Below are 9291 nucleotides of genomic sequence, written 5' to 3'. Positions count from 1 at the left end.
CACTAATGCCGGCGGGCCCCTTCATAAAGGTTCTGGTTCATTGTATTCCGTTGGAGCTGTGGGGCCTTAGTCAAAGTCCAATGTCAGTCAAGGTCATGGTGGTGGTGGGGGCGGGGGTTATCTTAACAGACACTGGGGGACAATCTGAACAGGTCTGTAGCCAACCATAGGGACCAAACACACAATCGCTCACACTCTCTTCATAACTACAGGTAATTCAGATTCCCTAGTTCTTCTAACATGCATACCTTTTTTGGGAGGGGGGGGGGGTTCCCCTTTTTCTCCCAACTGTACTTGGCTAATTACCAACTCTTCCACGCTGTCCCAGTCACTGCTCCACCCCCTCTGTGGATCCAGGGAGGGCTGCAGACTACCACATGTCTCCTCCGATACACGTGGAGTCACCAGCCGCTTCTTTTCACCTGACAGTGAGGAGTTTCACCAGGGGGACGTAGCGCATGGGAGGATCACGCTATTCCCACCAGTTCCTCCTCCCCATGAACAGGCACTCTGATCGACCAGAGGAGGCGCTAGTGCAGCGACGACAACACACTCACATCCGGCTTCCCAACCGCAGACACGGCCCATTGTGTTTGTAGGGACGCCTGACCAAGCCGGAGGTAACACGGGGATTCGAACCGGCGATCCCAGTGTTGGTAGGCAACGGAATAGACCACCACACTATCCAAATGTAACATGCATGTCTTTTAAATGTAGGAGGAATCTCGTGCAAACATGGGAGGAATACGCAAATGTTTCAAGGAAGAGTAGTTATTGAACCCAGGAACCGCTCACTGTGAGGCAGCAACAGAAACCACGTAGTAAGTCAATCAATCAATCAATCAAAAATACTATGCGTCCCACATACATGAGAGCATATTGAAAAACTGTAAACAAATACAATCATTTAACTGTGCAGAGACAGTGTGTTTGTGTGTGAGTGCATTTATTTGTGTGTGTGTGTGGGGGGGGGGGCAGGAGTCAGATGCTGCTGTGTGTGTGTTAACGTTTACTTATATAGCAGGTGCTTTTATACAGTGTGACTTACAACAGAGTCATCAGTTAGCAGATAAATCCATCAATATGTTATCGACGGGGCATCACAGAGCACTACATTGTAATCACACCATAGTAGTACTAAATAAAGCAGCAGTAGTGGTACATTTGCTACATAGTAATCACACCATAGTAGTACTAAATAAAGCAGTAGTAGTGGTGCATTTGCTACATAGTAATCACATCACAGCCAGGAGTGTACGTCAAGAGCATTTACTGTACCAGGAGCACCTTAGAGCATCAGGAGGCGGTGACCGGGGGAATCAAAGTACTCAGTAGATTGCCACATGTCAGAAAAAAGATAAACCATGCCATAAAGGGCAATTAGGGATCAACAGCAGAAATGAAAGTGCGGGCGTAACAGTAACGGTTGAAGAGGAAAGGCCTTTTTTGAAGGAGGTGAGCGAGTCAGTTGTTGTGATGAAGACCGGGAGACCGTTTCTTCATTACGAGGCCGGGTGAGAGAAAGGTCTGGACCCGCTGCTTGTCACTTTAGCGGAGGGGACATACAGTACTCTACCAGAGTTAGAACGAAGAGGGCGAGCAGGGGCGTACATTTTGATAAGGGTTTTCATTTAAGTCGCTGCAGATCCTTGGAATACCATCAGCAACGGGGAGCCAGTTTAAGCACACACAGGGAGCAGAGAAGTGCACATTGAGCCAAGTTATGAACTGAAAATGCTGCATCATTCTGGATTCTTTATGGCGGCTGATAACACAGGCTGGACACCAGTGAGAAGTTCACCGCAGTAGTCCAATGTATAGGTGACAAAACCCAGAGCCGACCTGGACCAGGAGATGGATAGCATGTTCTGATAGGTACAACAGGAGGCAAAGCGGCGGCAATGAAAGTCAGTCTTAATGTGTTTAGATGAGTGAGCTGGGGCAGCACACACCCGGGGTAGGGAGTTTGGGCTATTACTATCTGACCCAAGTTGGATCGGAGCCCTGGTTCAGGTGAATACAAGTTTTTGAAGGTCTGAGTGTATCTATGTGTGAATGTTTTAGGGGTTCTATGGGGTTGGGGTGCGGGGCTGGTGTGTGTGTGTGTGTGTGTGCACGCAAACATGCATTACAAAACCAAGTTTAAAACAGGAAATAGGTAAGAATGTATTGAGCTATGTGACTAAAAACACGCAGGGGGGCATTCGGGTGGTGTGGCGGTCTATTCCGTTGCCTACCAACATGGGGATCAGCGGTTCGAATCCCCGTGTTACCTCCGGCTTGGTCGGGCGTCCCTACAGACGCAATTGGCCGTGTCTGCGGGTGGGAAGCCGGATGTGGGTATGTGTCCTGGTCGCTGCACTAGCGCCTCCTCTGGTCGGTCAGGGCACCTGTTCAGGGGGGAGGGGGAACTGGGGTGAATAGCGTGATCCTCCCACGCACTATGTCCCCCTGGTGAAACTCCTCACTGTCAGGTGAAAAGAAGTGGCTGGCGACTCCACATGTATCGGAGGAAGCATGTGGTAGTCTGCAGCCCTCCCCGGAATGGCGGGGGGGGGGGGGGGGAGCAGTGACCGGGATGGCTCGGGAGAGTGGGGTAATTGGCCGGGTACAATTGGGGAGAAAAAGGGGGGAAATAACTAAATAAATAAAGAACCTGCAGAACAAGCGAAGAGAGAAGCTCAGGTGTTCTCCACTGCTTCACTCTTCCTCCTGTCAACCATGATGCCTTCATCAACCTTTACAATAAGTACTAATCAATTCAACGCCGCGGATGTGAGGTGTGTGCAGATGGCATGAGCCAATAGCCTCCATGACACAACACAACTCAATCAAAAAGAGACATGTTAAATGGCCGGCTTCACTCATTGGCCTTTGCAATGCGAAATGGCTACCTGCTAATCTGCTCTATTGCTTTCCCATGTAATCAGAGCTAATGTCATCCTCCCCCCTCCCGACATACAGCTATGGCACTGTGGTGTGGATTTATTAGTTTAATGGGCAACATAAACAAATCAAAGCCAGTTAGTGGAGCGATCATTTTAGCAACACTCGGCGGAGATCTTCCGCCAGGATCCAAAATTGAGTCGGCGGTTGAGGAGATTGGGTTACGGGAGGAGGACGGTTAACAGGTGGCCTCATCGGCATATTGCCAGCACAAGCAGCACCAAATGGAATAAAACACAGAAACAGATGCTCCGCTGCGCCGTGCCCTGATTTGAGAAGCTCTGGCTCTTAAAGCCTACTGGGGTATATATGCTGTCACTGACGTGGCTGGCAGGGCCTGCTGGAGGAGTTACAGCCACTGTGAACTGGTAAGTACTGACTCTGACTCCTTGCTGGGCATGGTCTGACAAGGGTGTCAAGCAAATGAGAGGAGCCAATTGAGGGGTGAATGGTCGAGAGAGAGAGAGAGAGAGAGAGAGAGAGAGAGAGAGGGAGAAATTCGAGGTCGTTGTGTGGATATAACGGCAACGTGACTAGTCTCGCATAGCCAGACCTATCCACACTGTGGTTTAGTGCTGTGTTGTGCCAGTGCCGGGGAAAGGTCTGGCTGAACCCATTACCATTCTGGCATGGGGGGGGGATGCTCCGGCTTGTTTGTATTTCTTTATACCAATCACAATCATCTTGGTCGGCGCTACGCCCAGAATGCAGCTATGGTGCCCTTGCAAAATAGTGTCGGATGGAACCTGTTTTGGCGGACCATTTGCACATGGGGAGGCGAGTCCTGGCATTAAAATGGCTAAATCCCTGCAAAAGAAACACCACATAAAACAGTAAAAGACAAACATAACTTGATCATCAGTGCCCTAGAGGTGAAGGCTGCTCACTGTCCGGTGAAAAAAAGTGGCTGGCGACTGCACATGTATTGGAGGAGGCATGTGGTAGTCTGCAGCCCTCCTTGGATTGGCAGAGGGGGTGGAGCAGCAACAGGGGCACCTCGGAAGAGTGGGGCAATTGGCTGGATACAATTGGGGAGACAAAGGGTGAAAAAAAAAATCAAGAAAAGAAAAGAAAAAGACAACGGATCAACATCGGGATGAGAGTCTTGTCAGATGAAGTTTGGGCTTTTCCAAGGTGCATTCATGAGTTTTTGTGGTCCTGCAACTGTAGCAAAATCGGATTCAATACATAGACATACATACATACATACATACATACATACATACATACATACATACATACATACATACATAGAGGCTAAATCTTAGTCTCATATAGTCCTGTCATCGATGATTAAATAAAGTTTTATGACTAGCTATCTACTACTACTTCCGGCTGCTCCTGTTAGGAGTCGCCACAGCGGATCATCCGTTTCCATTTCCTCCTGTCTTCTGTATAGCTAGTTTTATGACTAGCTATACTAGCTTAACTTCCGTATAGCTAGTCATAAAACTAGCTATACAGAAGTTTTTTCTATGACAACGTACCCATAGAGTTACATTTACCACCAATTGCCACTCATGTTTCTGCCTGGAAAACAAAGCTGTGCTGTCCAGAGGTGGCTGTCTCGACTGAACCTACATGTAGAGAGTTTCAGCGTGTAGGCTGCTCGGTCGGAGGTTGTGTTTGCTGTTTCACGTAGCGATGGGGACATTGAAAATGGTAACACGCAGGTAGCGGAAGCGGAGAATTCCGGCCGAAATAGTCGGCCAATGGCAGGTTTACACCCACAGCCTACTTCCTGTGAGTCAGACTACAACGTGGCTGATACAAGACATGAAGTTCCAGGGAGGAAAACGTGAACAGAATCTATCTGGCAAGCCCTTGCTGAACTGTTTAATACAAATATGGAGCTGCCAGGGGAGAGGAAAAGAAGAAGGCCAAAGAGGAGATTTATGGATGTGGTGAGGGAGGACATGCAGGTGGCAGATGTGACAGAAGAAGATGCGGAGGACAAGAAGAGATGGAAACGGATGATCCGCTGTGGCGACCCCTAACGGGAGCAGCCGGAAGTAGTAGCAGCAGTAGTAGTAGTTGCTGAACTGTTTAAGCCGGTGAGTCTGGCCTCTGTGTGAGTCTGTGTTTAAAGTCTACGGCGGGACAAACATTTAACGAGTTAGTAAACCCTGGACCATATTAGTCAGTTTGCTGACAGCTACAGGTTAAAGACCATTTAAAGGTTAAAAGCATACAAGGCTGGTCTTGGGACTCCGTGATGTTAGCATAGCAGGACAAATACAGCTGCAGCTAATACAATTAAGAGTGGGTCTGTTTAATTTAGGCGTGTTAAACGGCCAGCATTGACAGCAGTATTGACAACTGTTAGTGCCGACTCTCTCCGTCTGTCTGTCAATGCTGATAGGTGTGCTGGCACCCCATTATTCATTCTATTAGCTACAGCTGTGTTTATCCTGCTATCCTAACATCACAGAGTACCAAGACCAGCCCGGCATGCTTTTAACCTTGACATGGTTTTTAACCTGTAGATGTCAGCAGACTCACTAAAATGGTCTAGGGTTTAATTAGTTTTTAAGTGACTTTGCCAAAACCACTGACCTCTTCCCTTTTCACGTTGGCCCATCAAGTTGTGTTTTAATAGTGGCGGCGAAAGAGCTGTAAACCCGCATGGCTGCAAAGACATCGTAGTGTTTACGAGATGAGTCACTCACCAATTTGAAGGTTACCGCGACATTCCTGCTGCTATGGCGACTGTTGCTGGGGAAGAGGATGATGAACTAATAAATGCCATTTGGGTTTTGATATGCTTTTAAAGAAAAGAGGAGGAAGACGTGTATGAGGGAGCAGTCTGAAAGCTGGTAATGACATGGACCGGCAGAGAGAGAGAGAGAGAGAGCGAGAGAGCAAGAGAGAGAGAAGGTGCGGGGGTGGAGCCTGGATAACTGTGAAATTGATGCGACCTTGAAAAGATGTGGAGACAGGAAGAGACTTCCCGGTAATTACGGTGAAAGCGTGTGTAACTAACTACCATGTTCTGCTCGCCAATGAGCACAGGCTCACTGACCACACAGCACACTCAATTACAGGGGAGAGAGAAGGGGAGAGGACCAGCAGGAGAGAGAGAGAGAGAGAGAGGGAGAGAGAGAGAAAAGAGGGGTCATTTTCTACTTCGATGACCTTCAGGCTAATGCGGCCCATGAGATGTAGCTATTTTCTGAATCTCTCTGGAAGATGTCCCCATGCTCTTGAAGACTTCCCACACACACCTTTTCCCAACATGCTTCAGAGCTGCAGGTGGGGACGGGGTGAGGGGTGGGGTGGGGTAAACAAGATAAAGTAAACATATCTGATCGTGTTAGGCAAAGAGAAGTTGCTTAATTGGATGAGGGAAGTTTTGCTCATTACTAGAGCTGGTAATCCCTGCTCATAAGGGTCTCATATGTGCTGTTTTCAACATCGTAATGCCATTAAAACACCTCTGAATGCCACACATGGGAAGCGGAGTGTGTATTTGTGGAGTGATGTGTACAGTCTGCTGCCTGTTTAAAACAATATAGTAAAACCAGATCTGTGTACTACATGTGCCACTGTTTACATACAATGTATTGGAGAGGTGGAGGTATGCACTGGAGAGAAGAGGAATGAAAGTCAGTAGGAGCAAGATGGAATACCTATGCGTGAATGAGAGGGAGGACAGCGGAATGGTGAGGATGCAAGGAGTAGAGGTGACGAAGGCGTAGGAGTTTAGATACTTGGGGTTAACTGTCAAAAGTAACAGGGAGTGCAGAAGAGAGGTGAAGAAGAGAGTGCAGGCAGGGTGGAGTGGGTGGAGAAGAGTGTCAGGAAGGACTTGTGACACAAGGGTACCAGCAAGAGTTAAAGGGAAGGTTTACAAGATGGTAGTGAGACCAGCTATGTTATATAGTTTGGAGACGGTGGAACTGATGAAAAGACAGGAGGTGGAGCTGGCAGAGTTGAAGATGCTCAGATTTTCATTGGGAGTGATGAAGAAGGACAGGATTAGTAATGAGTATACAAGACAAGATTGAGATGGTTTGGACATGTGTGGAGGAGAGATGCTGGGTATATTGGGAGAGGGACTCTGAATATGGAGCTGCCAGGGAAGAGGAGAAGAGGAAGGCCAAAGAGGAGGTTTATGAATGTGGTGAGGGAGGACATGCAGGTGGCTGGCATGACAGAGGAAGATGCAGAGGACAGGAAGAGATGCAAACGGATGATCCACTGTGGCGATCCCTAACGGAAGCAGCCGAGAGTAGTGGTAGTAGTAGTCTTTATTGATTTTAACAACAACTTAAAGGACCGCTTCACCAATTTTCAACCTTATCTCTCTATACGAATTTGGGATATAGTGTGAAAAACGTCTGCTGTTGTTGCTAATGTTCTCTGTGTCTCTGGGACATCGTTGCAAAATCTGTTCTTCCGGCACCAGTGTCGTACTTTGATGCGTCAGTGATGTAGTCGGTGACAAGGAAAAAGTACAGGCGAGTTCAGCTTGGATTTCTAGTCGCCGCCTCTGGGGGGCGTGCTCTAGATGTCACTCAAAAACAAAAGTTCCTTGTTCCCCACTTGTATTGCAAACGAGCTATGTTTCCAACAGTGAAAGTAGCGTTCCAAAATGTGAGCGCAGATGATCTTATGGATGAGGACACATTTTACAGTGTTTTGGCTGACTCGGATATTCAACCGTATCTGTTCGAGCCAGAGAATACGATCGAAGAAATGCAGCGGCGAGAGGCCGAGGCTGCTGCTGCATTAGCCGAGCAAGAGGATATGAACGGCGGGGGCAATCCAGATTCTGAGCTGCAGAAAGCAAATAGTGACTGGGGGTGCTTTTTCTCAAATTGCCTTCCAATGCCAACAGAAACTGAATCATTCTGCTGCAATGAATTTCAGCTTAGGAAGCTTTTGTTGGATTTCATAATTTCATACGGACTACATCTGTCCCCATTTTACAATGCTGGGATTGCAACTTTTCCCTAATCCTCTGTGAATAGTACACATGGCCGTTGTAACGCCAGTTAATGGTCACGGGAATTTGCATGTGAAACCGATCGCTGGTTTGGGTCGTTATGCCACTGTATTGTTTATAAGGGTGGGGACACCTGCAGTCAGTTGACACTGAAGAGGTCACTTAGATGAGTGATGAGACGTTTCTCCCACTAAACACTGTGTCCAGATGAACCGATTCACCTCCCTGTGACTTCCTTATAAAGACATTATTTTGTTTTTTCTGAAAATGGCATAGTGAAAGAAACTTCTTGACGTTGGGATATGATTTGAAGGGTGATGAAATCTTTTTCTGACTGCGGCCTCAAAGCTCACGGCATGTTAATGAACCCTGCCTCCTAACTTTGAAGCCCCAAACAGATTGTCCATCTGCACGGGGCCATATGTGGCTCGAAGCTGCTGCTTCAGAATAAATGATAACCTGTAGGCTCAGGCCGCCTGCGAGCAGGACGACTGTTCGTACAAAAGAAGCTTTGTTCAACGGTGAGACATCCGTTTGGATGTCATTTAAAAACAAACTGAAACCCACTCGACAAATTGATCGTCGGCACAACATGACTTAGCTTGTCGTTTTATGTACAAGGCATACTTAGAAGCGACCAACGGTGACCCAAGAGTGGTACAAATTTAAAAAAAGATTTAAAAAGAAAAGCCAACAGAATAGAAATGAAAGCTATGTGAAAAACCAGATAAAGCTACATGACACACAGGTAGGTCAAGGAAACTCACAGGTTGGTTTTAATAACTCTAATTGGATGAATAAGGAAAATATGACACGTTCAGAGTGTGAACCCTCTAATATTTCTGTAATTGTTGTGTATTATATTTTGTTCATGATGGTGGACATTTGGACTCTACATGGGCTACGTTGCTCAGGTAACTGCATTACTGTACGTTTCTCAACATAGAAAAGAGTTAACGGGGGGGGGGTGTCTGGATGGTGGGGCAGTCTGTCCCGTTGCCTACCAACACGGGGATCGCCGGTTCGAATCCCTGTGTTACCTCCGGCTTGGTCAGGCGTCCCTATAGACACAATTGGCCGTGTCTGCGGGTGGGAAGCCAGATGTGTGTATGATCCTGGTCGCTACACTAGCGCCTCCTCTGGTCGGCCGGGACGCCTGTTCGGGGGGAAGGGGCAATAGCGGGATCCTCCCATGCGCTATATCCCCCTGGTGAAACTCCTCACTGTCAGGTGAAAAGAAGCAGCTGGCGACTCCACATAGTATATCGGAGGAGGTATGTGGTAGTCTGCAGCCCTCCCCGGATCGACAGAGGGGGTGGAGCAGCGAATGGGACGGCACAGAAGAGTGGGGTAATTGGCCGGGCACAATTGGGGAGGAAAAAAAAGGGGGGGGGTCC

The sequence above is a fragment of the Lampris incognitus genome, chromosome 19, assembly GCF_029633865.1.
Source record: "Lampris incognitus isolate fLamInc1 chromosome 19, fLamInc1.hap2, whole genome shotgun sequence".
In the NCBI taxonomy this organism is placed as follows: Eukaryota; Metazoa; Chordata; class Actinopteri; order Lampriformes; family Lampridae; genus Lampris; species Lampris incognitus.
Note: the sequence above shows the minus strand (reverse complement) of the source record.